The sequence below is a fragment of the Hylobates moloch genome, unplaced genomic scaffold, assembly GCF_009828535.3.
Source record: "Hylobates moloch isolate HMO894 unplaced genomic scaffold, HMol_V3 SCAFFOLD_10, whole genome shotgun sequence".
In the NCBI taxonomy this organism is placed as follows: Eukaryota; Metazoa; Chordata; class Mammalia; order Primates; family Hylobatidae; genus Hylobates; species Hylobates moloch.
Window position 1 is genome coordinate 38,562,416 of NW_026652285.1, and position 27,896 is coordinate 38,590,311.

The following is a 27,896-nucleotide window of genomic DNA, read 5'->3' on the forward strand; positions in this document are numbered from 1 at the left end:
AGTTGTGAAAAAATGTATATTTTTCAAATTTTAGACAATTGGAAGCATTTCTTTGAATAAAAAGAAATGTTTATTTCAAAAGTTTTAAGTAGCAAGTAATTATAATGTGTGAGGGATTATTGACAAGGACAGCTCCAGTTATGACTTTTATCAGACATATTTATTTGACTGTCTCCTGTGAATATACCCTTTATTATTACTGAGAAATTGATATCAAATAAGAATATTAGTTGGAACACAAAGGATTTTATGTAGCTTTATTTGGTTTTACAAACTTGGATAGATTAATGAAATAAGTAAGCCAGAATTGTTAGTTCTTAGATTATTAGAGATTGATTCAAACCATATTGTTATCAAGGAAAACAATAAACTCATCATTCCTATTTTATGTCCTGCATGGAAAACTATAGAGATTAAAGCTATTAAGTATAGAGCCTTATATTATTACTTATAATGGCAACAAATCTTCCCCTTTAGATGTCTGTGTCTTTAGTGAGGGAAAGAGGGAGGTCTTTTCATACCATACATATTTAGCAGATAGGACATTAAATAAATCTCATTGTACAGGGTGACCAAATGGAGCTTTGGTGTGATCTTGATACACGTGACCTCTAAAAAATTCTGTCTTTCATTGAAAAAAACAAAAGTGCCTATTCATGTTGCAATGGTAGCATGATTGACAGTGATGGATTGGAAAGTTTCTTAGCATATTCTTTGGCAACTAGAAGTTAATGTAGAGCTATTTCTGACAAATGTTTCACTATTGTTGCCAATAAATAAATGTGTCAGTTATGTGAGCTACTAAGGAGGATACTGTTTCTTTGAAATTTTGCATTTAAAAAAAAATGATGGACTTGGGTCAGGAAAGGATTCTCCAGTCCTGACCATAATACCAAGTTCCTGTGTGACACTAGGCAAATCACTTAAGTTATTTTGCCCTGAGTGTCCACATTTCTAATAATTCTTTTTAGGACTAAATGAACTAATGTTCAAGATTCTTTAATATACTGAGGAGAATATATAAGAACAAGGTGTTTAGTGATAATAATTAACCCACATTATGTTTAGAAATCAGTTGATTACTATATGGACCAGCAAAAAAAAAATAACTGGAGAAATAAAGTAGTATAGCATCCCAGTCCCTCCCTGCCCCACCACCACTTTGCTTTTAATTCTAGCATGAATGCGGAAAAATTTATTCTTAATATGCCTAAACATGCTTTTATAGAAAAAGTGACCAGTATTGTGTCTTTATCAGTAGAAGATATAGAAGATGCTTATTGAGTACTTATCAGTGTTTTGAGAAAGTGAATTCGGCTGTGTCATTATTGATAGACTGGGAGTGATGAAAAGTTAGAGACAGAAAATCCCAGGTAGGAGGCTACTGACATAGTCTATTTGTGAAATAATAAATTACTTACACCAGGCATGGTGGTGTGTGCCTGTAGTCCCAACTGTTAGGGAAGCTAAGGCAGGAGGATTGCCTGAGCCCAGGAGTTTGACTTCAGCCTGGGCAACAAAGTGAGACCTCATCTCTTAAAAAAAACAGTAAAAAAAAAAAAAAAAAAGGTTTGCATGTTGCTAGATAGTTCACGACAATAAATTCAATCATTACATATTTGTTGAAATTCTATGTGTAGGGCATTAGGCTAATGGTGATTCTTACCGTTCTGAGAAGATCTGAACTAGCAAGTGTTATGGGTGGATTGTCTTGACTACCTATTGGGGATCAAGGGACTCTCATCATGCTCTGTGTAGTGGAGACAGGGTAGCTTCATGATGGCCAGCAGTGGTGCCTTCACCTGGAACTGGCTGGAAACCTTGTCACATGATCCTCTGAAGCTTGATGGTCTCTAGGCAAGAGGAAATGAATACAACCACCCAGAGGTATTTTTGTACCAGGGAATCAAAGGGCAGCTAGATGTCTCAGGATTAGTACAGTCTTCCCAAGGGAAAATGTGAACCCAGCTAGTGGGCTTACGTTGACAGTACTTAGACTGTATATCCTTTAAAGTGTCCTTAACTAGGGATAGTTTCCATGAAAACCATGCAGGTTTTTTATATGATACAGTTTGGGTAACTTCATAGCTTACATGATCATGTAGGGAGTTAATCTCTAGGGCGTAGTTACATTGATGACTTTTCAAGGTTCCAAAATGTCAGCTTCTCTTGATACAAAGTGGTACTTGGAATTTTAGCTCTGTATACATTAATACTGGGTCCCAAATGGGTTTCAGTGTGGATGCAATTCCAGAAAGGTTTCTCTTATAGGAGTGGAAAAGTTTTACTGCTTGTCCTGTCATTGTAGGGCATTTTTTTCTAGGGCCCAAGATAGAGCGGGGATTGGGATGGCAGTGTATTTGGATGATAATGGAGATAAGCAAAGCTGACAGTCCTTTGCCCAAGCTGGACTGGTGGTACTTAGCAGTCTTTGTGTTAAATTTAAAGATCTTAATAAATACCCAGAATCCATTAATTGCTGGAGGGGAAAAGGGAAACTGTGTAGTAAAATTAAGCTGATTCCCAGTATGCATGGTCCCAGTATACACAGGCTGTGGCTAACCATTATGAGACCAAAAATGGTTACCTGTTATTTTGTTCTATAGAATGGAAACTTCATGGGTGGATACCTATGCTGTCAGGAATGCTTGTTATAAAAATGAAATAAAACACTTTGCTTAATTATTACAAAGGAAGTGATTCCATCCATTTAGAAGAAAGCAATTAAGTTGTAAAACTTTAAAAATGGCTACTATTATCCAGGTTACAGTAACCATGAAACAAAGACACCAAGGAAAGTTGGTAGGCACTAACTTATCTTTTGGCTGTCTTTTGAATAGGTACTTAAGGTCTTCCACAGGTTCACATGTGTTGTGACTGATGGGTGCTTCAGATTCCAGATCTCAGGCTTCAGGTATCACAGGCTTGACCCTGGAAAGATGTGTCCAACTATCTAATCTTAGTATTTTGACTTTAGAAGGCATGGTTAGCACCACTGAAAATGGTCCCTTTCATCTGGGTTGTAATTGTTGAGCAGTTGATACCTCCTTCCATGTTTTAACAAGTATCTTTTCTCCTGACCTGATTTGGGGTTGCTGGTTTGTTCCCAGTGTGTGGAGCCTTTGAGTTACAAAATTTTGAAAAGCTTGCTGAAATTATTCCAGGTTAGCTAGATATTTTATTAGAGTGTCTGTTTCTGGATCAGTAATTAGATCACTAGTTTAAAATGGCATTTTGTATAAGATTTCATATGAGCTAATATTAATTTTTGCTCTGGGGGAATTACGGATTCTTAAGAGGGCTATGGGCAGCAAGTTCACTCAAGTTTCCTGACATAGCTTTGCTAATGCCTGTTTTAGAGTTTGATTAGCTCTTTCCACTTTTCCAGAGGATTGAGGCCTCTTTGCTCAATGTAAATAGTATTTGATTCTGAGAACCTTAGCAACCTTTGAGTTATTTGGGAGACAAAGAAAAGGCTGTTACCACTTTGGAGGCGTTGGGGGTAACCTAAACCAGGGAATTATTTTCTTTAAGAGAACCATTATAACTTCATTAGCTGTCTTTGTTCTGGGAGGGTAAGCTTCAGCTTAGCAAGTAAAGGTGTCTATTAGTACTAGCAAAAACTTACATCCTCTGCAAGCTGGCTGATGGGTAAAGTCCAATTGCCCATCTTCTCTTTTAACTTTAGCCAGCATGTTCACACACAGAATTTCTTTTACAATTACTTTTTAAGAAACATTCCACCACTTGTTCAAACCTTTAGATTTTCCTGTCTCACTTAAATTGGTTAACCCTCTAAAATTGGGTGAGAATTCCACATTCCTATGCTTTTTACCAAAAGTACATTCTAATTATTTTGACACAAATCCTTTTCATGACTTACACAAACCATATCCAACATGCTTGGACTTTTTGACTTGTTCTAAACATCCCTGTTTTTAAAAAACCAGTCATTTTATTTTACAATAGGAATTAACCATACAATATCCTTTCTCATACAAAACCACCATCTCTACAACCTTACCTACCAAAAACATATCTTCATATATATTTCTTCACATCTGTTTCCCCTATTTACTGGTTCCTTATTACTTTGTTTCCTAAATAACTCCCTTTTAAAGTCCATAATTTGACTTAACTTTTACATAACTTCTGAACTACACAAAATCATTTTCTTTCTCACCAATCACACATCTTTTTTGGCACATTTCATATACAGAACCATGTGTTAACTAGAATTCTTATCCTTAGTAACCTTAAATTTTACTGAAGCCCTAAAAAGCAAGAATCTCAGAAATATCAGATATGAGCATTTTTTAGTTGAGAAGAATTCCACAATTTTTAGAAATAGATTTCCCCATATCATAACCCTTTCTTAATTGGAAATGACCTAGATAGCCAATGAGCATCAAAAGTAATTTTTAAGTTTTTAAATTACAAAAAAAATTATTTTAAACATTTATCCCATTTACATGTACTCATATTTTCATTTTAACAGTTTATCTAGATTACTTTTGAAAACTGAGATACGAAACACTATCATTTAGGGTTTCTTATTTCCTTGTTAACAATTTTTTTTAAATAGCCAGTGACCATCAGATGCTCACCTAAATAAGAACCTCAAAAGTAAATACATAGGTATTTTTGACAATAACTCAGAAGACTCAGCTAACAACATTAAATTAGTCTCATTTGTCAAAGAAGGCATGCAAACCAAGATGATTTTTTTTTTCGCTGGGTTGATAGCTTTATAACCTTCTATGCCAAACAATGACATCACACAGTATCTAGCAAAGGCAAATATTAAACCTAGACAAAAATATATGCTGACAATTCTAAAGACATTTCTTTTTTAATTTTACCAATAATTTTATAGCCAGCTTGTTTAGTAAAAAGTTACACTTAATTCACATGAACTTGAAAATTGCTTAGACTTATTTACTTATTGAGTGCTCTTCTAGTTATAAGCCAGTTTGGTAGACACAACGTATAACAATAAGTGTACATGCAGATAAACACATCTAGACATATATACACACACACACAAAGATCCAATAGCCTTTACCTTGGAACTCTAGCCATGAGATAGCAATACAAGCTCACTGGTTTTACATGGTTACAATTTGCTTGTCCCAGTGGGTAACCCAATGAAGGCTGTGAACCAAAATTTTGGGTAAAGCAGTTTCCATGACAGTTTGATTTTTAAACTCCAAAGAACATTCGGGCCAAACAGCACCAAAGGAGAATGTCACATGCTAACCAGGCCAGACCCTGATTAGAAAAGCAGTACAAAAGCCTGTATACATGCAACTCCATCCCACTTTCCCAGTCAACAGCAAACTCCAGATTCCAAACAATATTGGGGCCAAACAGTATTTCAAAAGAATATCAAGTGTTTCCTCCTTAGGTTATCAGGGTCAAATTGATTCCAGTGGTTGAGGATGCAGCCAAGTGGGGAGTGAGATGGAATAGATGAAATGTTTATCCTAGTGATCTGCAAGAAAGAGAATATTCTAAAGAAGGCTTAGTACTAGACCTCAGAACCTCCATCTAGGGCATCTCTTTTGGAGCTGTTAAGGTCTGGAGTTGGATCACCTAGGGTGTCCCCCTTTGGTGTGTAATCTTAGTGTGTTAGACATCTCTGACCTTAGGTGGGCACTGGTGCCACTTTGTATGTTTTCCCTCCAGAGGCAATGGCCTACTAGGAGCTTTTCTTTTGTCGCTGGATGAAGATCTTGACTTATATTATCCTTATAATTTGATAAAGCCATGCTTTCCCATGCTTCCCCTTCCATTAGAGTGACAGCCATGAGCTTTAGTCATAGGAACTGAGTGTGTGTCCTTAGCCAATTGAAAAGATTGAGTATGAGAAGGGAGGTCAAATCACTTAAGAGACATTATCTTCTGCCATTACGGTTAACTCTATAGGATAATTTAGCATAAGAAAAGAGGGTTTAATTCATCTGAACACGTGCAAGTTCACCCTGGATGAGTTGCCACTGCCAATTGCATCACATGTAGGGATCAGGGACTATAACCAGGAAAGACAGAAAAGAGTCCTTCCCCTTTCCATACAAGGCAGTTGTCCTCATTCACTTTGTGGCCTTCAGGTAACACCAGAGAGTGGCTCCAGCCAGTTGCCCTCAATTACCAAGGATCTACTAGGAAACAGCCGCTGAAAGACTGAAAAAGAAAAAAGGAAAAGGATTCAGGTCCCTCACCCGAACCTGATGATGATGGTCAGGTGCTTCCACATGAAAACCTTTCAGTTTCACTGCAGAGTAGCCCTGGCCAAAAGCCTGCAGTAGCCTCCATGCTTAGGTGCTGTCCACTGAGGGTCCCCAGTTGGAAAGAGAAAAAACAGAGAGAGAAAAGAGTTCCCCTGTATGGAGCAGAGAGAAAAAGGGAAAACAAAAAGAAAAGAAAAATAAATCCCAAACTCTGGGCTTACCTCCTGGCTGGCTCACCAAAATATGTTACCAGTGGAGGGTCTTGACTACAAGTGGAGGGTCTTGACTACAAGTCATCCAGGCTCTTGGTATTTTGAACAAAGAATTGGAGAAAATGCACAAACAAAGCAATGAAAAAGTGAAGCAATGAAAACACAGATTTCAGAGTACATGCCACAGAGTGGGAACATGCCTGAGCAAGTGGCTGAAGAGCTGGTTACAGAATTTTCTGGGGCTTAAATACTCTCTAGAGGTTTCCCATTGGTTACTTGGTTATACCCTATGTAAATGAAGTAGTGGCCCCTGACCAGTCTGATTGGTCATGGAAGGTGACCAATCAGAGGCTGAGGTGAAGTAACAAAAATACACCTCTATGCAAATGTAGGCTAGGCCCATGTCTATTGGTATAGGCCCAGTCTGATTGGTTTTGGGAGGGACCAATCAAAGGTACTTCCCATTTTTCATCTGCTACACAGAAAGGGGTGGGGGCAGGTACAAAGGGAGTAGCCTCTCATCATTTTGTTACTTGGGCGTGGAAAGTTGAGGTTTTCCTTTTGATTCAGTTCTAGGAAGTCAGTGAAAATCAGCCTTAAGTTCCTTGCCTCCAGATCCTATTCTCCTGCCTCAGAAGGAAATGCAAAATCTTGTATTTCCAGCAGCTTTCAGTTTGAAGAAGCACTTACATAATTGCCAAGTTCTGTATTTTTTCTTTCCCCCTTTCCCATATTGTGTAAGCTACAGTTAGATGACCATTAAGCCTTACATAAATCATGCAAACACAAAGATTCTGAGAATATAGAAATACCTGCAACAGAAATGGCACATAAGATACTACTTGAACTCATTTATATGGTATTTAAGATCAATGTATTTGCATGTACATATTTTTAAATGAAGGAAATATTTTATAAATATTTCTGTATTGAGATTAATTTCATAAGTACCCCAAAAAGCTTACTTAGCATCATAAGGTTACATTTATCATTTTTGTGTGTCACACACTGCTATACAGGCTTTATTTATAATATGTCACATGAACCCTATTGTAGTGATGGGGAAACTCAGATCTAGGAAGGCTAAGTGACATTTTCAAGGTCACACATCTGGTTAGTGGCAGAGGCATAATTTAAATCAGAGGATCTGACACCTAACCATATTGTTCTGGTTACTCAATTATATATTTTTTCTTATTATTTTCTTTTGAAACTATTTTCCCCCTAAGTATTTATTAGCAACATAATTGGGGTTGATTGATTGATAGCTTGAAAGAGCCTAAGGGCATAGGATGAGAAGAGGGCGGGGAGGGATTATTTTCAAAAGAGGTAAAGTATTCCAAAAATAATGGTGTACCTCAAATAATTTCATTTAAACAGATTTCTAATAGTAATGTTATATTTGGTTTTTACCATTTAAATCAGAAATAATTGAATCAGACAAATAAGTGGTTTTTATATTTGTTCAAGGGCTGGTGAGATTGATTTTTATATTTTACTTGATTAGTTATAAGTAAATATGAATAAAAATCCCTTCTGTTACCACATTTAGAATGAACATCTCAAAATAAGCTTTGGCAGTAGTTTTACTAGTTATAAAACAAACCATATGTTCATGAGCATGTATGCATTAAATGTCCTAAAGATACTTTATTAATTTTACATTAATCTGCATTCATTTAGTCTTCCACACTTTAATTAATTTAGTGATTTATTTTCACTTAGTAACTGTAAGAAATTTCATAGAATGTTAAATTGTCAATAAGTGTTATATTTATTGGTTGTTCTCACTGTAGCTGTACATCATTTCACCTGTAATCAAAACCAATAAGATTGAACAGTAGCAGATATTCAAAGTATATAAATATTTGTGTTAACACCTTAGCTGTGGATTTATCAAATTTTGTCAGGGAATGACTTATTCTAAACTATTCTAATCTTTAATTGGTTATTAAGCTATGATTTATATACGTATGTATACATTTTTTTTTATTTTACTTGGAGTTCTGGGATACATGTGCAGAACGTGCAAGTTTGTTCCATAGGTATATATGTGCCATGGTGGTTTGCTGAACCTATCAACACATCATCTAGGTTTGAAGCCCCACATGCATTAGATATTTGTCCTAATGCTCTTCCTCAATTTGACCCCAGCGCCTGACAAGCCTCAGTGTGTGATATTCCCCTCCTTGTGTCCATTTGTTCTCACTGTTCAACTCTGACTTATGAGTGAGAACATGTGGTGTTTGGTTTATGTTCCTGTGTTAGTTTGCTGAGAATGATGGTTTTCCAGCTTCATCCATGTCCCTGTAAAGGACATGAGCTCATTCTTTTTTATGGCTGCATAGTATTCCAGGTTGTATATATGCCACATTTTCTTTATCCAGTCTATCATTGATGGACATTTGGGTTGGTTCCAAGTCTTTGCTATTGTACATACTGCTGTAATAAACATATGTGTGCATATGTCTTTATAGTAGAATGATTTATAATCATTTGAGTATATACCCAGTAATGGGATTGTGGGGTCAAATGGTATTTCTGGTTCTAGGTCCCAAATGCATATGAAATGTATAAAGGATACAGTATTAATACAGTAATATTAAGTTACATTAAAATAAATTGCTTTTATTTTAAAAGATTAAATACATATATACACACATATATAAATATATGTATATATACACACATATATACATGAGCATACACACCCACACATATATCTACATATATATATATGTTTAAATCTGAAATTAGCCCATACCCATGGGACTTTAGGTATGATGCCCACACCACCTTCCAACTCCCAAAATTTCTCTTCTTCACTAATTAGATGTCGGGACATCTAGTCATTCTGCATAGGTAGACTATTTGAGAATATCAATTAGGCAAAAAAAATCTGATAAGCTGTGAAGAAAATGGCTTTCACATAGGCCACACATGTTATTCTGTGGAAGAGGAAATTAAGTATATATAGGTTCTCATTTAAAAACCTTTTAATTTAGCAGCAAGTATAAAATTATGCTTTCTGAATTACACATATGTATATATGTGTGTGTATATAGATTTTATATATATATATATTTTTTTTTCAAACTAGCTTAACTTTTGCATTGTTTTTAATGAAGAGGAAGTTAGAAGTGGTGGGAAGGGACTTGTGGAGAGACTACAGATATCGTAAGAATTTTGAGTGACCAAAGGGCCATAAACACTAACTGCCATATTAGAATAACAACCTGTTATTCAGTGAAGGAGCAGCTCAGTTTAACTTAGAATTGGCCAAGGGGAATATTGAATTAAAACATGGTACAGTGATTGGCATACATACTGCTGATGACTGCATCAACAGAACACAAAACAGGTTACTTTAGCTTAAATGCATTCTATTTTTGAAGGAAATTTTATTTAAAAAATTTATATAGTGATTTTTTAAAAAAGGATCATTCATACAATAACATTTCTATATCTATAAAGTTCCTTTAAATAGGACCCCTTTTATGGTATTGTATAAAAGAGTTAGTGTGCAAACATTTGTTTGATTTTGCTTAGAACTTACTTTTTTCAAAACTAACTTCCAGGTCGGGCGCGGTGGCTCATGCCTGTAATCCCAGCACTTTGGGAGGCCGAGGCGGGCAGATCACGAGGTGAAGAGATCAAGACCATCTGTGTGAATAGGGTGAACTTCCGTCTCTACTAAAAATACAAAAATTAGCTGGGCGTGGTGGCACGTGCCTGTAGTCCCAACTACTTGGGAGGCTGAGGTAGGAGAACTGCTTGAACCCGGGAGGCGGAAGTTGCAGTGAGTCGAGATCACACCACTGCACTCCAGCCTGGCGACAGAGCGAGACTCCATCTCATCAAAAGAAAAAAAAAAAAAACAAAACTTCCAGGGACCGCTAATTGTACTGTACCTACTATTAAAACTGTAGCTGGAGCCGGGCACGGTGGCTCACGCCTGTAATCCCAGCACTTTTGGGAGCCCCCGAGGCAGGCAGGTCACAAGGTCAGGAGATCAAGATCATCCTGGCTAACACGGTGAAACCCAGTCTCTATTAAAAATACAAAAAATTAGCCAGGCGTGGTGGCGGGCACCTGTAGTCCCCGCTACTCGGGAGGCTGAGGCGGGAGAATGGCGTGAACTCGGGAGGCGGAGCTTGCAGTGAGCCGAGATCACGTCACCGCACTCCAGCCTGGGCGACAGAGCAAGACTCCGTCTCAAAAAAAAAAAAAAAAACTGTAGCTGTACAGACATCTGAGGAAATTAGTTATGGCAGGAGATAAAACCTGACATTTCCAGAATTATCAAGACATTTTTTTGAACATTCATAGTAAACCAGTGTATAAGGATTTCTTAGAAGGGCCAGTTACATGATTGGCTAATTACATGTTTAAATATTTCTAAAGTACCCAATTTCCTCAATTTCACATGCACATGTCTTGCATATACAAGCACTAACCATGCCTAGTTCTTTAAGTGAGAATTGTTTCTTGTTGTTTTATCACGGCTGAATTTGTTTTCCTGGGTAGGGTATCTGATAATCCTAAATTCTTCTCCATCCTCCATTTTTAATTGATAGGAAGTATCTTCTCATCTATAATAGGGAATGACCTTCGTTTTAGACCTATGAATAGAAGAAGCTTCAATGAAGTGGACAGCACCTTGGCCTATTTGCTAAAAGATTATGATCTGTTAGCAGGTTGTTTTTTTCTTCCTAACTGCAGCAGATTATTGACATTGGTGTTTTGGATGTCCAAGCATCTTTAAAAATCACCAACTTAACTAATACTTCTCTAATGTGTACATTTCTAAATTAACTCTATGCGTTGCAAAAGGTACAGAAAAGCAAATTTGTTACGAAATGAAGATGGTATATGGCTACCTAGGCTCACTCACCAAGCTCAGTGACTCACTTTCCTGTCATAATCCACTTTTAATACCCTGTACAGTATGAAAGTCAGAATATTCAATTGTTTGTGGAATTTCATGAAGCCATGGACTTTTAAACATCTCAAATACTCACTTGTAGGTGCCTAGAGTATTTTATACTTATGCAAACCTCCTCATATATAGGTAATTCATCTGCTTCCCCAAATTGCAGGGATCTAATATAATTCAGTTTGGGTGAAGTTTTATAAAAATAAGATTTATAAATATACATTGCATTTATCTTGCAAATCATTTTTTTCTTCTTTTATAAAATAAAGAGAGCTGGAATACGTATAAAGCTTTAGATTTAACATAAAGTATTTTCACCATAATGGGCAGTCATTGAAACAGTCTATGTTCTAAGAAGCAAAGACTACTTTGGGCATCTCAACCGATGAGATATGCAATTGAGCTTTAGAAATTATGCAGGTGGAAATAAATTGATTTAGTTAAGCGCTTTATGCAATAGCTTTTTATTCACCAGGCTTAAAAAAATTACTCACAAGCAAAATATGTGGAAAAAGCTTATATGTAAACTCAGTTTACACTAATGGCTTATATATAAATATGTAGATTTGCATTCAATTTTATATCAAAAATGAGATTGAAATAGAAAATTGCTATATATTTTAGCAAAATGGTTCTAGCTATTATGTAAGTAAATTTCATCTAAGTCAAGGATAGAAAAGAATGTTAGAATAAGTGCATAGTGCAGCTTTTCAAATAATTAGGCTTACAAAAATTTTATTTCATAAAGAGACTGCAATCACAAATTTTGCCCATTTGCTTTTATTCATGTCACCTGCTTCATTTCCTGGCTAACCCCCAACACAGTTTTGGTGCCCACTTCAGTAAATTAACAGAAATTCAAGCATCTTCCTGTAGTCAAGCTCATGTAATTAACTCTGCATTATCCATGTGTTTTTAATTCTAGAATGTTTCCCTTTGCATCTATGCATACCTCTAAATACCACCTTATCCTGTCAGCTGATATCTGCTTAGGGAATGAGATCTAATTTAAATATTTACCAAAGTAATGTATAATTAGCCTAGCTACTAATCTATAATGCAATACATTTGTGGCCAAATAGAAATAAGCTTTTAATTGGTAGCATCTTTGCTCCTTGCTGTTAGCCTACATTATTGAGAACTTACTGAACCCTTGTAAATGATAGTATTTGGGGGCAAGTTGCTATATTTCCTTTAGGCTCAGAAAGATTTAGAAACTTGAAGTTTCTAAATCTACTGTTAGAGTTTTTTAAGCCCACACTGATTTATTTTAATACTTGGAGCATGCTTACTTTTATAACTAGACAAATGGGAAGTTTCTACATTTTAGTTATCTAGTCTTCCAATTACTAATTGCTTGACTCATCATTTTCTTCCAATCTGAGATGTATCTCTTGTTTATATTATGTCAAGATTATGTTTCCAGGTGTGTTTTCTCCCAATTAAGCAATGAAATAATGTAGTATGTAAATGAATGGCTAATGCCATGTGGCTGTTGCAGCAGTGACTATTGGAATAGGAGCAAGAATTCCTTGTCTAATGATTCAGAAACTGACAAACATATTTAGTTTTGCAGTGCCTTCCCTGAGCCTTTATAGTTCTCAGGTGCTAGTGTTAGCCATTGATAATGATTTTGCGTGCAGCTGCCTATGTTTTCCTTTTAAAGCGGCTCTAGTATATCTTTTCAATCATAGAATACTCTCTCAGTATTTTGGTTTTTTTTTTTTTAATTTTTAGGTGGCTAGAAGAGCAGGGCATAAGGAGAAAGTGAAAAGTAGAGATAAAGGTTATTTGCCTTATTTGAAGAGTCACAGTAGATTTGATGCAACATCAAGAGAGACATTGCAATGATTTAGATTTATATGATGTGCAATAAAGCTGGATGCTTGAGATGAACTATTAGCAAATGAAGACTGCCAAAGGAGCAAAATAAAGATGCAGTCATCCTTCGATAACTGTACTTTTCCTCAAGATTTTCATTCAGTTTGAGAATTAACATTTTTTTCTAAATATAAAGCAATAGCTACCTAGACAAGAGGTGTGAAACTTTAAAAGTTTGAATTGTTTCATGAAGAAAAAAAAAATTTAAAAGAGAATCATTTTGGGCTTTTAAATGCCTGAGAAACTTTGATAGCCTTTTATATTCTGGAGAAAACAAGAAGAGAAACATTTTGAAGAGATGCATTCCAAGGTGACTCCAAAGCCTTAACTACAACTCTGAAGCAAACTGCTTCTTTCTTAAATTTGTACGATTCATAGTACAAAATGGAGAAACCATGTTGAATTCAAAGTACAAAAATATTATTTTTCAATTATTTATGTAATATAGAGAAAAATCATTTGTTACAAAAGTACTTTTAGGTATATTGTAATCTTTGTGAATTTGTAAGTATGATTGGATAATCTTGTGAATTTTTACAATAAACATACATTTTCCTTGCCAGAGCAGGGTTTATTATTTTTTCTTCCTCAGAGATCCTTGTTCTGAAAGCAGGATTTAATTTTATTTATGTGATGCTACGTACATATATAAAGCAATTAGTGATTAAGGTAGTATTACATGTAAGAGCCTTTTATACTGTGAAATAATGTGTGTGGTATAGATTCAAGGGGTTTTGCCCATAAGTACAAAGCATTGGCTAGTTCATAACTCTTTGTTATTTATTGGTATTGTCTGCCACTTTTCTGTAAGGTCCCCTTGGTATAGTAACTTGAAATCACTGAAATAATTCAAGCTTTAGAGCCAACAGACCTGAATTTGTCTCTGTATCCATCATTTAATAGCTATGCACCTTCATCAAATCACTTAATCCTTCTAAAATTCAGTTTCCTCATTTGCAATGAAGAATTTGAACTTCCTTGCATGTTTACTGTGAGAATTAAAAGTTTATAAAGGATATATGACATCACAGGGGCGTAATTAATAGTTATTAATACAATTATTATGAATGTTATTTTGCTTAGAGTATAAGAAGTTTAATAAACTCTGTGGTTTGCTGATGTTGCCTGTATTCAGTCAGCTAGCAAATACATGTTTAACATCTGAAAGGTGCTTGACAATGTCTCTGCAGGAAATCAAGGGTAGAATGAAATAAACATAATAACAACCCTCATTCTTGGTTTATAACAACACCTTCCATTTATAAGAGAATTCAGTGTGTTCCCATGTGCCTTATGCTATGGGAGAAAATGAGTTAGTAACATGATTTCTGGAACTTTAACTCATAGATTCCATTTTTCTCATCTGCAAAATGGAGATGATATCCATGCCATATATAACTCAGAGTATTAAATGAGAAAATGTTTAAAAACAAAGGAGTCTCCCCAAACGTAAGTGACAGCATGATTATTTTCTGGCCATTTCCTAGCACTGTGCTGAATCAAGCATACCATTTCCAATTAAGATAATTCACTCAAGAATATATTAGGTACCCAGATACCTACTATACTATTGTATTTTGAATCTTGAGATTATACAAAGTATAACACCTTGATCCTTTCCTGTATTAGTTTTCTATTGCTGCATAACAAATTGCCAAAGAAATGAGATGCTAAAAGAAACACAAATTTAATAACTCACATTTCCCATAGTTCTGGCATGTTTTTAGCGGGTCTCCTGCTTAAGACTTTGTAAGGATCACATAAAAGCTGTCAGTTTGTATGTGTCCTCATGTGATGGTTTGACTGGAGAAAGAGCTGCTTCTAAGTTCTTTCAGACTATTGGCATAATCTATTTCACTATGGATGTAGGACTGAAATCTCTGTTATTGTGCTGTCTCCCTGAGGTGACAGGGAGGACCACTCTCAGATCCTAGATGTTGCCCTTGTGGACCAGCCACATGGCATCCTCCATAGGTAGTTCATGACTGTTTCCTTTCTTCCAGGATAGTAGGAGAAAGTCTTTCTAATATTTTACCTTATATTAAAGGCATGAATTCATTAAGTCAGGCCTACCACAAAAGAGATCATCTCTCTATGATTAGCTCAGAATCAATTGATTGTTAACTTAATCATGAGAGTGATAATCCATCATCATCACAGGTCCTTCGCATACTCAAGGGAAGGAAATTAGACAAAGTCTGTGTAACAAAGGACAGGGTGTGTCTTTAGGGTCTTAGTAAACTGCTGGTATTTTGGTACTTTACTTTTCGATGACTGAATTTTTAAGGAATTTGTGAATGAGCCACATTTTTAATTGCATATAGATAAAGTTGAGGTTAGGTAGAAAAAATCATCTTCCTTTATGACATGAGCATACATTGGGAAACCTTCTATAGGCATTTCTATAATGCCAATGAGTTGCTGTGCTTGGTTCCATCTTGATTGGCTTAAACGGACGTGACAATTTAAATTATGTCTCATGGATTGATAATGTGGATAAAGATTTCTTAAACATGTTATTTACCATTTGTTTTATTTTTATTTTTTAATAGAGCAACTCCTCTTACCTAGTCCATTTACTCTTGGTGTTCAAATATTTGTGAAATAAAATAATGAAGATTTGATGAATTAGGTCCCTGCTTAGCTGCATTTGTTTAGTTTACCAAAAAATACAAGGTGTTTGGGTTTAGGGTACAAAAGATCTGGTTTATATTCATAGCTCTATTGTTACCTTACACTATGACTAAAGAGAACCTATTGCGTTTCAGAGTCCCACTTGTGCATATGCAGAATGAGGCTGTAAACCTAGAAGATCCCTTTTGACACAACATTTTATAATCTTCTTGTTATTTCTTACATAAAGTTTAGATTATCTTTTAAGGAAAATTGCTTTCAATATATTTGTGTAGAAATTTGACCTTCATAAGATTATTTGCATTTGAAAACAGGTCTGCAAATGATTATAGATTTTATATGACAGAATTTTTTAAGATGTAGAGGACTAATCTACAATATTATAACAGAAGAAAATAGGTTGAATAAGTTTCCATATAAAGAGCATAACTGCAAGATAAGTGAATTCAAAAGTTTGCTATGACTTTTGACCCCAGGAGACTTCTTTGGTATTTCTTCTCCCCAAGCAATAAACCATTATTCTCTGTTTAGATTTCACGTATTGTGTTAGTCCATTCTCACCCTGCTATAAAGAACTACCCGAGACTGGGTAATTTATAAAGAAAAGAGGTTTGATTGACTCACAGTTCTGCAGGCTGTACAGGAAGCATGGCTGGGAGGCCTCAGGAAACTTACAGTTGTGGTGGAAGGTGAAGGAGAAGCAAGCCCTGTCTCTCCTGCTCCGTCTTACCATGGCAGAGCAGGAGAGAGAGTGAAAGGGGAAGTGCTACACACTTTTAAACAAGATCTTCTGAGAACTCCCTATTATGAGAACTGCAAGGGGAAAATCCACCCCATGATCCAGTCACCTCCCAATAGGTCCCTCCCCCAACACTGGCTATTACAATTCAACATGAGATTTGGGTGGGGACACAGAGCCAAACCGTATCAGATCTTTACTGTCATTCACCCAGTGTATGTTATTTCAGGTGTCACAATTTAAATAATTCAACTAGTCCTTTCTTTATTTTTCTTATTTCGTGTTACAATGGAAATTTTGTGCCCAATTTTATTGAGCACTGACTACGTGTTGGGTACTATATTAAGCACCTTATATGCACAAGCTAATTTAATCCTGATAACTGAGTGGTTAGCTTCTCTTGTCCAAATTTAGAGAAAAGCCCAGAAAGGTTACGTGACTTATTCACGAGGTGCAGCTATTAAAAGTTGAAGCTGGGATTTGAATACTCTTGTTCCATAATTTTCTTCCCTCTGCCTCTACTATAATTTGGTGTTAATGTGGTATTGTCTCCATTATGGCCATTTGTTGATTTAAAAATTGACCATGAAATGTGGGTCTAACTGTATGTCATAAACTTCCCCAATTTCTGCATATTGGTATTGACTAGGAATGGCAAGCTCCTTTAGGACAAGAACCTACATTTCAACTACTTATTTTTAATACTAGGAAGAAAGAAAGTATTGAGATTTGGTATTTATTCCACATATTGATTCTATAATTTCATCAAAAATTATTTAAATACCTAAAATAAAGAAATATTTTTAAAAATATACAATACATTTTAAAAAAGAAATATTAGAAACTTAGCAAATCTTGCTGGGCGTGGTGGCTCACGCTTGTAATCCTAGCACTTTGGGAGGCCGAGGCGGGCGGATCACGAGGTCAGGAGATCAAGACCACGGTGAAACCCCGTCTCTACTAAAAATACAAAAAATTAGCCAGGCGTGGTGGCGGGTGCCTGTAGTCCCGGCTACTCGGAGAGGCTGAGGCAGGAGAATGGCGTGAACCCAGGAGGCGGAGCTTGCAGTGAGCCGAGATTGAGCCACTGCACTCCAGCCTGGGCGACAGAGAGAGACTCCATCTCAAAAAATAAAAATAAATAAATAAATAAATAAATAAAACTTAGCAAATCTTAAATCAAATGTAAAATTATAAGAGATAAATGTAGAGAATAAATTATTATGTTGCTATAGGTTAGCATTGGATAAAATAAATGATCATTTACCAATAAAACTATTAAAATGAAGAAATTTTGATCAGGGAATACCAAAAATAAATAGTGTTTCATCATTTCTTCAAAAATCAGTCTTAAAGTCCATTGATGTTACTGTAGACTAACAAGTGCATTTTTTATAAAGTTTTCTAGCTGCTGTAGAAGTTCTTTGTAACTTGATACAAGTTCAGATAATGGTGAAAAGTTAGTTATAAGCTAATTCTGTGGTGCTTTAAAAAAGAAACATAACTTTTGTTTGAGGTGATCTTTAGAATCTCTTTTGGGCTGGTGGTGGTGCTATGAATAGAATTATAGTAGTAGTTATAAAAAGTTGAAGTTATAGTGATGTAGTTTTCTATATAGAAATTCATTTCTGTTTCCCTTACTGTTGTTTCATTTCTTCAAGTACTGTTGAAGATTTGGTTATATATTGTTTTAGCTTATTATCATGTTCGTCTTCAGCTTATTTGACAAGTTATTAAATCAAACAGATATATAGATATAATACATGTTGGTTTTTGAGTTGGCATTTTCTTCCTTTCATTGGAGATTGTGCAAGTAGAGAGAATGCTTTCTAAGCATCCTGTGTTAGATTTAGAATTTTAATGTAACATGTAAATGTCTAAGTGTATCTCTAGATACAATGTTTAATATTTGATATATTTTAATATACACTGACAAAAACACTATGATTTATTTTACTATGTGAAAATAGCACACAATACCAAATACTATAAAGTGATGTTGCAGTCACTATTCTCTTCAGACCCTAGCATGGTCTCCTGGAACACACACATGCACAAAATGCCTTCCTTCAGGTTCAGATAAAAACACAAATCCTACACTTTGAGGAACTTTCAATTAAATAAAACTCAAACCTCATTATTCTTATAATCACCGTGTGTTCTTTGTTTTTGAAGGAATACAAATTCTTGACAAGTGAAAAAACACATTTAGTACTGTCTTCTCTTTTATATGCCAGCTCCCATTATTCTGTTTCTGGAGAGAGCTAAAATTATGCAAACAGATTTTATTTTTTAAAAAAGCTGCAGATGGGCCGGGTGCGGTGGCTCATGCCTGTAATCCCAGCTCTTTGAGAGGCTGAGGCGGGCGGATCACAAGATCAGGAGATGGAGACCATCCTGGCTACTACGGTGAAACCCCATCTCTACTAGAAATACAAAAAATTAGCCAGGCGTGGTGATGGGCACCTGTAGTCCCAGCTACTCGGGAGGCTGAGGCAGGAGAATGGCTTGAACCCGGGAGGTGGAGCTTGTAGTGAGCCAAGATTGGGCCACTGCTCTCCAACCTGGGCGACAGAGCGAGACTCGGTCTCGAAAAAAAAAAAAAAAAAAAAAAAAGATGCAGATGTTAACAGACTTAAGAAAACCCAAGTCCGTGTGATAGTTTTATCTCTGAAAAGTCAACTATGACTTAAATACTTTTATAAAGCACTATGGAAGCTGGTTTAACCAAAAAATATTTTTTTTACAAAGAATCAGCTTTTAATATATCCAGTAAGTTACTGGTCTTCACATATACCATTTTGTCTCAAAAGGCCAGGCTGCACTCCCATGTTCATTGCAGCACTATTCACAACAGCCAAGATTTGGAAGCAACCTAGGTGTCCATCAACAGAAGACTGGATAAAAAGAAAATGTGGTACATAGACACAAATACTATTCAGCCATGAAAAAGAGTGAGATCCTGTCATTTGCAACAATATGGATGGAACTGGTGATTATTATGCTAAGTAAAATAAGTCAGGCACATAAAGACAGACATCACATATTCTCACTTATCTGTGGGAGGTAAAAATAAAACAGTTGAATTCGTGGATATAGAGAATAGAAGGATGGTTACCCAAGGCTGAGAAGAGTGGTCTGTGTAAGAGGATACTATACGGGGGAGGGGAAGCCATTTTAACTGGGTTGGGGGATGGTTAATAGCTACAAAAAGGCCTACAGGCCTACCTTCTATCCCATTCCCACAAGGTGGATTCACACTAATCTACTGACAATTTTGTTGAATAATTCTCTGAATGTGGGAATTAAATTTGTATGTCTATGATTCCTGTTATGAAGCTCTTTCCATAGATTTACCCTACACTGAATAGTTTCTTAAGTCCCCAACCTATCTTTCTTTACTTTAGGTAATATAGGTTGTAGTTTCTCCCCTGCTTTTTACTGTCAGACCTAAGAGTTCCTTTGATTAATTGCACTAAAGGTGGTATAAATGTTGTATTACTCCTTTCCAAGTGTCAACACGCTTATCCTATAAAGTACATTTTTCTAACCCCTAAGAAATTAAATGACCTTGCTAAAGTTATGACATCTTTTAGCCATAAAGAGAGTATTACAATAAATAAATAATATAAGCATGCTCTATTAGGAAGAATGGTAAAAACTCTGGGGAAATAATCCTATTTATGAATCTGAGCCTTGTCATTTTCACTTCTCCATTCCTACTGCTACCACCTTAGTACATGACACCTTTGCCCTCTGCTTGCATTACAGCAGTTACTTCCTTTTTTTCTCCACATTGTCTTCTTCCTTAATTTTTAATTTTTGTGAGTACATGGTATAGCTAGCTAGCTAGCTAGATAGATAGATTTATGGGTTACATGAGATATTTTGATACAGGCACGCAATACATAATAATCACATTAGGGTTAAAAGAGTGTCTGCCTCCTCAAGCATGTATCCTTTGTGTTTTAAACAATCCAAATATACTCTTTCAGTTATTTTTAAAATGAACAATTAAATTATTTTTATACCATGGTCACCCTGTTGTATTAGCAAATACTTGATCTCATTTATTCTTTTTAACTATTTTTGTAGCTTTTTTTTTTTGAGATAGAGTCTTGCTCTGTTGCCCAGGCTGTAGGGCAGTGTCACAATCTCAGTTCATTGTAACCTCTGCCTCCTGGGTTCAAGTGATTCACTTGCCTCAGCCTCCTGAGTATCTGGGATTACAGGAGTGTGCCACCACCCCTGGCTAATTTTTGTATTTTTAGTAGAGATGTGGTTTCACCATGTTGGCCAGGCTGGTCTTGAACTGACCTCAGGTGATCTGCCTGCCTCGGCCTCCGAAAGTGCTGGGATTACAGGCATGAATCACCGCTCCTGACCTTTTTGTAGCTATTAACCGTCCCCCTACCCAGTTAAAATGGCTTCCCCTCCCCCATATAGTGTCCTGTCACACAGACTACTCTTCTCAGCCTTGGGTAACCATCCTTCTATTCTCTATATCCACGAATTCAACTGTTTCATTTTTACCTCCCACAGATAAGTGAGAATATGTGATGTCTGTCTTTATGTGCCTGACTTATTTTACTTAGCATAATAATCTCCAGTTCCATCCATATTGTTGCAAAAGACAGGATCTCACTCTTTTTTTGTGGCTGAATAGTATTTGTGTCTACGTACCACATTTTCTTTATCCAGTCTTCTGTTGCTGGACACCTAGGTTGCTTCCAAATCTTGGCTGTTGTGAATTGTGCTGCAATGAATATGGGAGTGCAGATTTATCTTCAATATAGTAATTTCCTTTCTTTTGCATATATACCTAGCAGTGGGGTTGATGGATTGTATGGTAACCCTATTTTTAGTTTTTGGAGTGACCTCCAAAATGTTCCCCATAGTGGTTGTAATAATTTACATTTCCACCCACAATTTATAATGTTGCCTTTTCTCCACCTCCTTGCTAGCATTTGTTATTGCCTGTCTTTTGGATATACACCATATTAACTGGGTGAAATGATATCTCATTTTAGTTTGATTTGCATTCTCTGATGATCCATGATGTTGAGATCTTTTCATTTACCTGTTTGCTGCCAGTATGTCTTCGTTTGAGATACATCTATTCAGACCTTTTACTCATTTTAAAATTGGATTATTAATTTTTTTTCTTATAGAGTTCTTTGCTCTCCTTATATATTTTGGTTATTAATCCCTTGTCAGATGGGTAGTATGCAGATATTTTCTCCCATTCTATGGGTTGTATCTTCACTATGTTGATTGTTTCTTTTGCATTGCAGAAGCTTTTTATCTTGATGTGATCCCGTTTGTCCAAATTTGCTTTGGTTGCCTGTGTCTGTGGGATGCTGCTCAAGAAGTCTTTGCCCAGTCCAGCATCCTGGATAGTTTCCCCAATGTTTTCTTGTTGTAGTTTCATAGTTTGAAGTCTTAGCTTTAAGTCTTTAATCAATTTTGATTTCACCCTGTAGGTGGTGAGAGATATAGGGGTCTAATTTCATTTTTCTGCATAAGGATATTTAGTTTTCCCAGCACCATTGATTGAAGAAACTGTCTTTTCCCCAGTGTATGTAATTGGAATCTTTGACTAAAATGAATTCACTGCAGACATACGGATTTGTTTCTGGGTTCTCTATTCTGTTCTGCTGGTCTATGCATCTGTTTTTATGCCAGTGCTATACTGTTTTGGTTACTATAGCTCTGAAGTATAATTGGAAGTCAGGTAATGTGATGCATCCAGTTTCGTTCATTTTGCTCAGGATAGCTTTGGCTATTCTGGGTCTTTTGTGGTTCCATTTAAATTTTAGGATTTTTTTCTTTCAGTTGCTTCTTAACTGGTCTTTCTTTAGCTTTTGTCCTACTACACTTACTTTAACACAGAAACCACAGACATTTCAAAAATGCAGATACGATATTTGATAATGGAATTATCCTCATAAAAAGTATCAAAGGCTTCTTATTTCCCCAAATATGAAGTATAATATCAGCAGTATCATGAGTTATAAGTTCTTACATGACCTAGCTGTGCCTATTTCACTTGTTCAGCTAATGCCACTCTTCCCCTATATTACACACTCCATCCACAATAGCCTTCTAGTATGTACTCCAGTTTTTCATGTCTCAGGGACTTCCACATCCTGTTGCCTCTGCTGAAAGTTTGTCTACTTCTCTACTTCTTGATACTCCTCATTGATGTGTGTGTGTGTGTGTGTGTGTGTGTGTGTGTGTGTGTGTGTATCCCTCATCCTTTAGGACTTAGCTGAGATTTCACTACTTGAATCTTCCCAAGATTAGATAATTGCCTAGTTATATGCCTTTTTTTAGCACTTTTTAATTCTACTGTTTAGCACTTTTCATAATTTTTGTTAAATAATTAAAGTGTAAGCAGTGCTTGCTTGCAGTTACACGGATGAGACTTCCAGGAGCAATAGTTGTCATATCGCTGCTATCTCCTCAGTGCCAGTTAGATGCTCAACTACTATTTGATAAGTGAATGAACAAATGTTTAAATAATTACTCTATAATATTTAACTACCATTTGTACTATGGAATTTACAAGTTTATAACATAAATTTATCTGTGCTCGATAAATTATATAAATCTTTGGTATTTTATTCATTCATCAGTTATAACCTATTATGATCCAGCATTGCATTAAGTCTAGAAGTCAAACATAAAATAAATCCCTGTATTTTATTTAGATAGTGCTTTCTTCTTTTGGGTTTAGGCACATTGTCATGAACACACCATAATCTTTCCAGTGTATTAGTGATTATAATTGTTATGATACAGGTCAAATAGTTGAGTATTATTAGCATTGACCTGACCTGTATCTACAGGCTGCATTCCTCTTAAATCAGAATAGCTATCATAGTATTTTTGTTAATAATAAAAATTCTGGAAGTGCATCCTGCTGAATTATAATCTCTAGTGAAGGGGCATGCATTGATGGAGTTTTTTTTTTTAAAAATAAATACTACGAAGTGATTCTTACCAACTCTTTTAAGCACAAGAAAAACTGACCACCTGCTTAGGAAGTAGAAAAAAATTTGCTTATTTTTTTTCACATCATACAATAAACAATATTTTAAGTAAAATTATCTTTATTGGTATAACAGTAAAGTTCATAACATAAATTAATTTTAATAGCATTTTGTTATTACCTATAGCATAGAGGATGTCAATAATTACAGTATTTTTTAGTTTACTTTTAATGACTTGTAGAAGAAAGGGCATAAATTTTTAAGGAAAGATTCGAAGATGGATATGAAATTTGATTGAGGAGCTAAAGTATATTAAAATACGGGTATAATTTTAATGTACTTCATATCATCAAAAAAGGTTAAAACTATTCTTCCATTTCCACTGAAATAGCATGCTATTTACTTACATGTTCTATTTTGCTTATAAATGGTGAGACAAGGGATATTGCTTTATGATGTTTACAAAATCCTCTCTAAAGTATAATACATTTGGAATGTGTATAAACTTTGTAATGATATATGGAAAGCAAGAACAGATTTTATTCTTATTAAATATATATTTTAAAATATGAATGTTTAATATCAATTTCTATGCTATAGATACCTTAGAATGCTGCTATCTTGGGAATTTGCAGAATTACCATATTATGATTTGCATAAACTTATAAAAATTCCATAAGGTTTTCTTATGTTTTCTGCCTATATGTAGTATTCATTTTGAAGATAAATCTTAAAATTTAAATTAAATGTTAAAATATATGGCTAACATAAAAAAACTACAATCAGTATAATGTTGAAAAAATCTCATTATTTCCAGGAATATTTTGATGAATATGAAAGGAAGAAGTGAACAAGTTCATTCAATAACCAATATTTCCTACATGTAATCACCTGAGATGCACTTGGCATGTTTTGTCCAAAGTGTAAAACAAAATGCTAAAGAACATTTTGTTTTTGATTAAAAATAATAATGGAAATAGACAAGTTAGTCTTTTCCTGGCAGGATCTATGTGGAACAGTCTCACAATCTTTTGAAGGTTCACAAATCTCTATTTAGGAAATGTGAATTTTAAAGAATGTAGAGGCCGGCCGTGGTGGCTCACACCTGTAATCCCAGCACGTTGGGAGGCCAAGGCGGGTGGATCACTTGGGGTCAGGAATTTGAGAGCAGCCTGGCCAACATGGTGAAACCCTTTCTCTACTAAAAATACAAAGATTAGACGGGCATGATGGTGGGCATCTGTAATCCCAGCTGCTCAGGAGGCTGAGGCACGAGAATCACTTGAGCCCAGGAGGTGGACGTTGCAGTGAGTGAAAATTTCACCACTGCACTCCAGCCTGGGCAACAGAGTAAGACTCTGTCTCAAAATAAAAAAATAAAAAATAAAGAAAGAAAGAATGTAGACACCATCTAATTCCACTGTTTGAGTATTTGTATTCAGGTTCAGGGAAGAGGTTGGCTGAAAGTCACTCTGTAGCAGAGCAGACTCCTCTTGTCTTCCAAATCCTTCCTTTTTTTTTTTTTTTTTTTTTTTTTAAATGCTGTCTTCCATGTCTTAAAATATGCATCACACAAATAAAAATCCAACCTCATCGTATCAACAGTAACATCATTGGGCTTCTGAAAAGAGCTCCTGGACTAGGAATTATCTACACTGGGAGAAATCCAACATGATCCTATTTCTTTTTTTTTTTTTCTTTTTTTTTTTTTTTTAATACTTTAAGTTTCTAAGGGCTGATCACTATCAGCTACTTCTCAACTCTCGTTCCTTGGTATCACTCCAATATGTCTCTCATCTTCACAAGCTCTCAGCAGTTCTTACTTAGTTACTAGAAAATGGAAAAGTGACTACTCTCTCAAAGAAAGGTTTGTTACTCCTATTTAATCAATCAGTATTGGTCAGGAGTGTCTGTCAGGAAACCAATTCTGCATGGGGAGAAGTAAAGAGAATCCCTATGATTTGTATGAAGGACTCTCAATCCCAACACTTGACAGTATACTAAGTACTATCTTCCAGTCTTTAAAGAGCACACAACCTTCATGAATTCACTTATTGTAGAAGCCTCAATTATACTAGAGATTTAAGATAGGAGAATAGTTTTTGGGAAAATGCTTATTGCCTGCCCGTATGAAATGGTTCTTACTTTCAAAATATTGGTTCAGTGAGAACATACATTGATACCCTGTTGTCCATCAGGTAAAAATGACTTTGAGTTAAGGCTAACCTATTGTGTTTTAGGTGTTTTGTTGTGTTTTATTATTATTATTATTATTATTATTATTATTATTATTTTCCTTATCCTGAGACCTTCAAATTTACCAGCTGTCAGCTTTTAGGCAGAATACACTTAAATTTTGACTTGTTATGTAAACACGATTATTTTTCCTTTTGAGAAATCTTGTTAGCTATTACCATAGTTAAATAAAAAATTTACTCTTATTGGAATTATCTTTGATTATCCTCCTGTGGCAATGAAAATTCAATACCCTCTTTTTCCTTTTGGTCCCTTTCCTTGCAAACATTTATCAAAGTATAGAATAGATTTTGGACTACTGTGGAGTTTAGGGAATAACATCTTAGAATAGTCAAATTAATGAGTATGAAACAAAGAGAAGCACTCCTTATGAAGGACACAGTTATAATGCAGTTGTAAACATTTCTGATACTCATTTGGCATTTGTTGATTGGTATGGTATTTAGATTATGTAAGCATAGACTCTTGAATGAAAAAGGGGAATATTTTTAGTTGACTAATGAAAATATGAATTTCATATAAGAAATTATAGTATGTACTCAGAATCTCAAAAAGAGATATACCTAAAAGAATATAAAATGTAATGGTCTAGAACAGTGCTGTCAGATAGAATTATAATGTGAGCCTTGAATATAATTTAAAAATGTCTTGTAGACACATTTAAAACTGGTAAAATGAGACAAGTGAAATTTATTTTAATAATATATTTTTGATCTAGCATATCCAAAATATTATCTTTCAACATAGAATTAGAATAAAGTTATTGGGAGAGATATTTTGTGTTACTTTCCATAGTCAGCCACTAAAATCCCCCGTATATTTTACACTTACAGCACATCTCAATTCCACTTAACCATACTTCAAGTAATTAAGAGTACATGTGGCTGGTACCTACTGTGCTGGACAGGACAAGTATAGAAAAAGGACTGGATGTGCTAGCTGTGAGATTTAAGCACCCACATAATTTTTCTTTCTTTCAGTTTCTTCATGTATAAAAGACATGAGTTAGATGAATTGTTTATGCTGTTATTTCCAATATTACATTTTGCTACTCTAGAAATTTATGTCATGCTGCCTAAGAAAAGGCCATATAACATATTCTTGATAGGGTTTGTGTAAGGAAACATGATAGCTTGTTAGAATAAAATACTGCAGTACTCTGTACATCATCATAAAATGCCTTTTATTTATAAGGAGGGTTCAATCACCTCTGTTCTAAGTCAGAGTGAAGGATAATTTTGGCTCTAGACAATTAAATGATTTTATCAATACCCATACTTACTTTTCTAGACTTTTTGTTTTTTAAGGACATTGTTTAATGACAAAATGTTTTATTTGACATTATGTCAGTGTACTCAGATAACTGGATGTTCAGGGATCAAGTAGTGCATGTTCTTCAGAAACTAGAGTGTATAGATGGCCTTCCAATGCAGAAATTTGTTCTGATTTCAAATGTATATTTAAAGGTAAAATATGCAGATTTTTCTTAAGCAAAGTAATTTGAAAAGTCAATAAATCAAGTTTGTCAAATTTGGATATAATTTGCAAAAATGTTGCTTATTTTATATTTTCACATAATGAAATTGTTCTCTGGGGCAGGGAAGATTCCTGTTGTGTTTGACTATTCTTAGAACTAAAGTTCAATTTCCACTATTTTCTTCCCTTCTCATTTATGCACATATTAATATTCTTATTAAAATTCAGGACACCTTTATTCTACCTAAAGATGAAAATCACAGAGGTGACCTTTTAATTCTGTGCCTGCTGCTGGATTGCCTGACAAAACAACTACAGTTTCTATTATAAAGATACTTGAAGGTAGGATAGGGATATCATTTTATTAATTATAATTTAAGTGGTACTATTTAGGTATTAATTCTTATATATAATGTGGGGAAATGACAGGCTAATTGATTTTAAATAGAAAAAATTTTCGTTAAAATTTTGTATGAAAATTGGTAAATTATAAAATAGAATAGTTAAGAGAGGATAGTATATGGGAAAGTGTTTTGT

General features: G+C 35.1%; 1 protein-coding gene across 3 annotated transcripts in view; it reads left to right on the forward strand.

Moving 5' to 3' along the window:
- The window catches only part of LINGO2 (leucine rich repeat and Ig domain containing 2), a 1,340,276-nt gene that overhangs the window by 78,633 nt on the left and 1,233,747 nt on the right, over positions 1–27,896 (forward strand). The window lies entirely within an intron of this gene.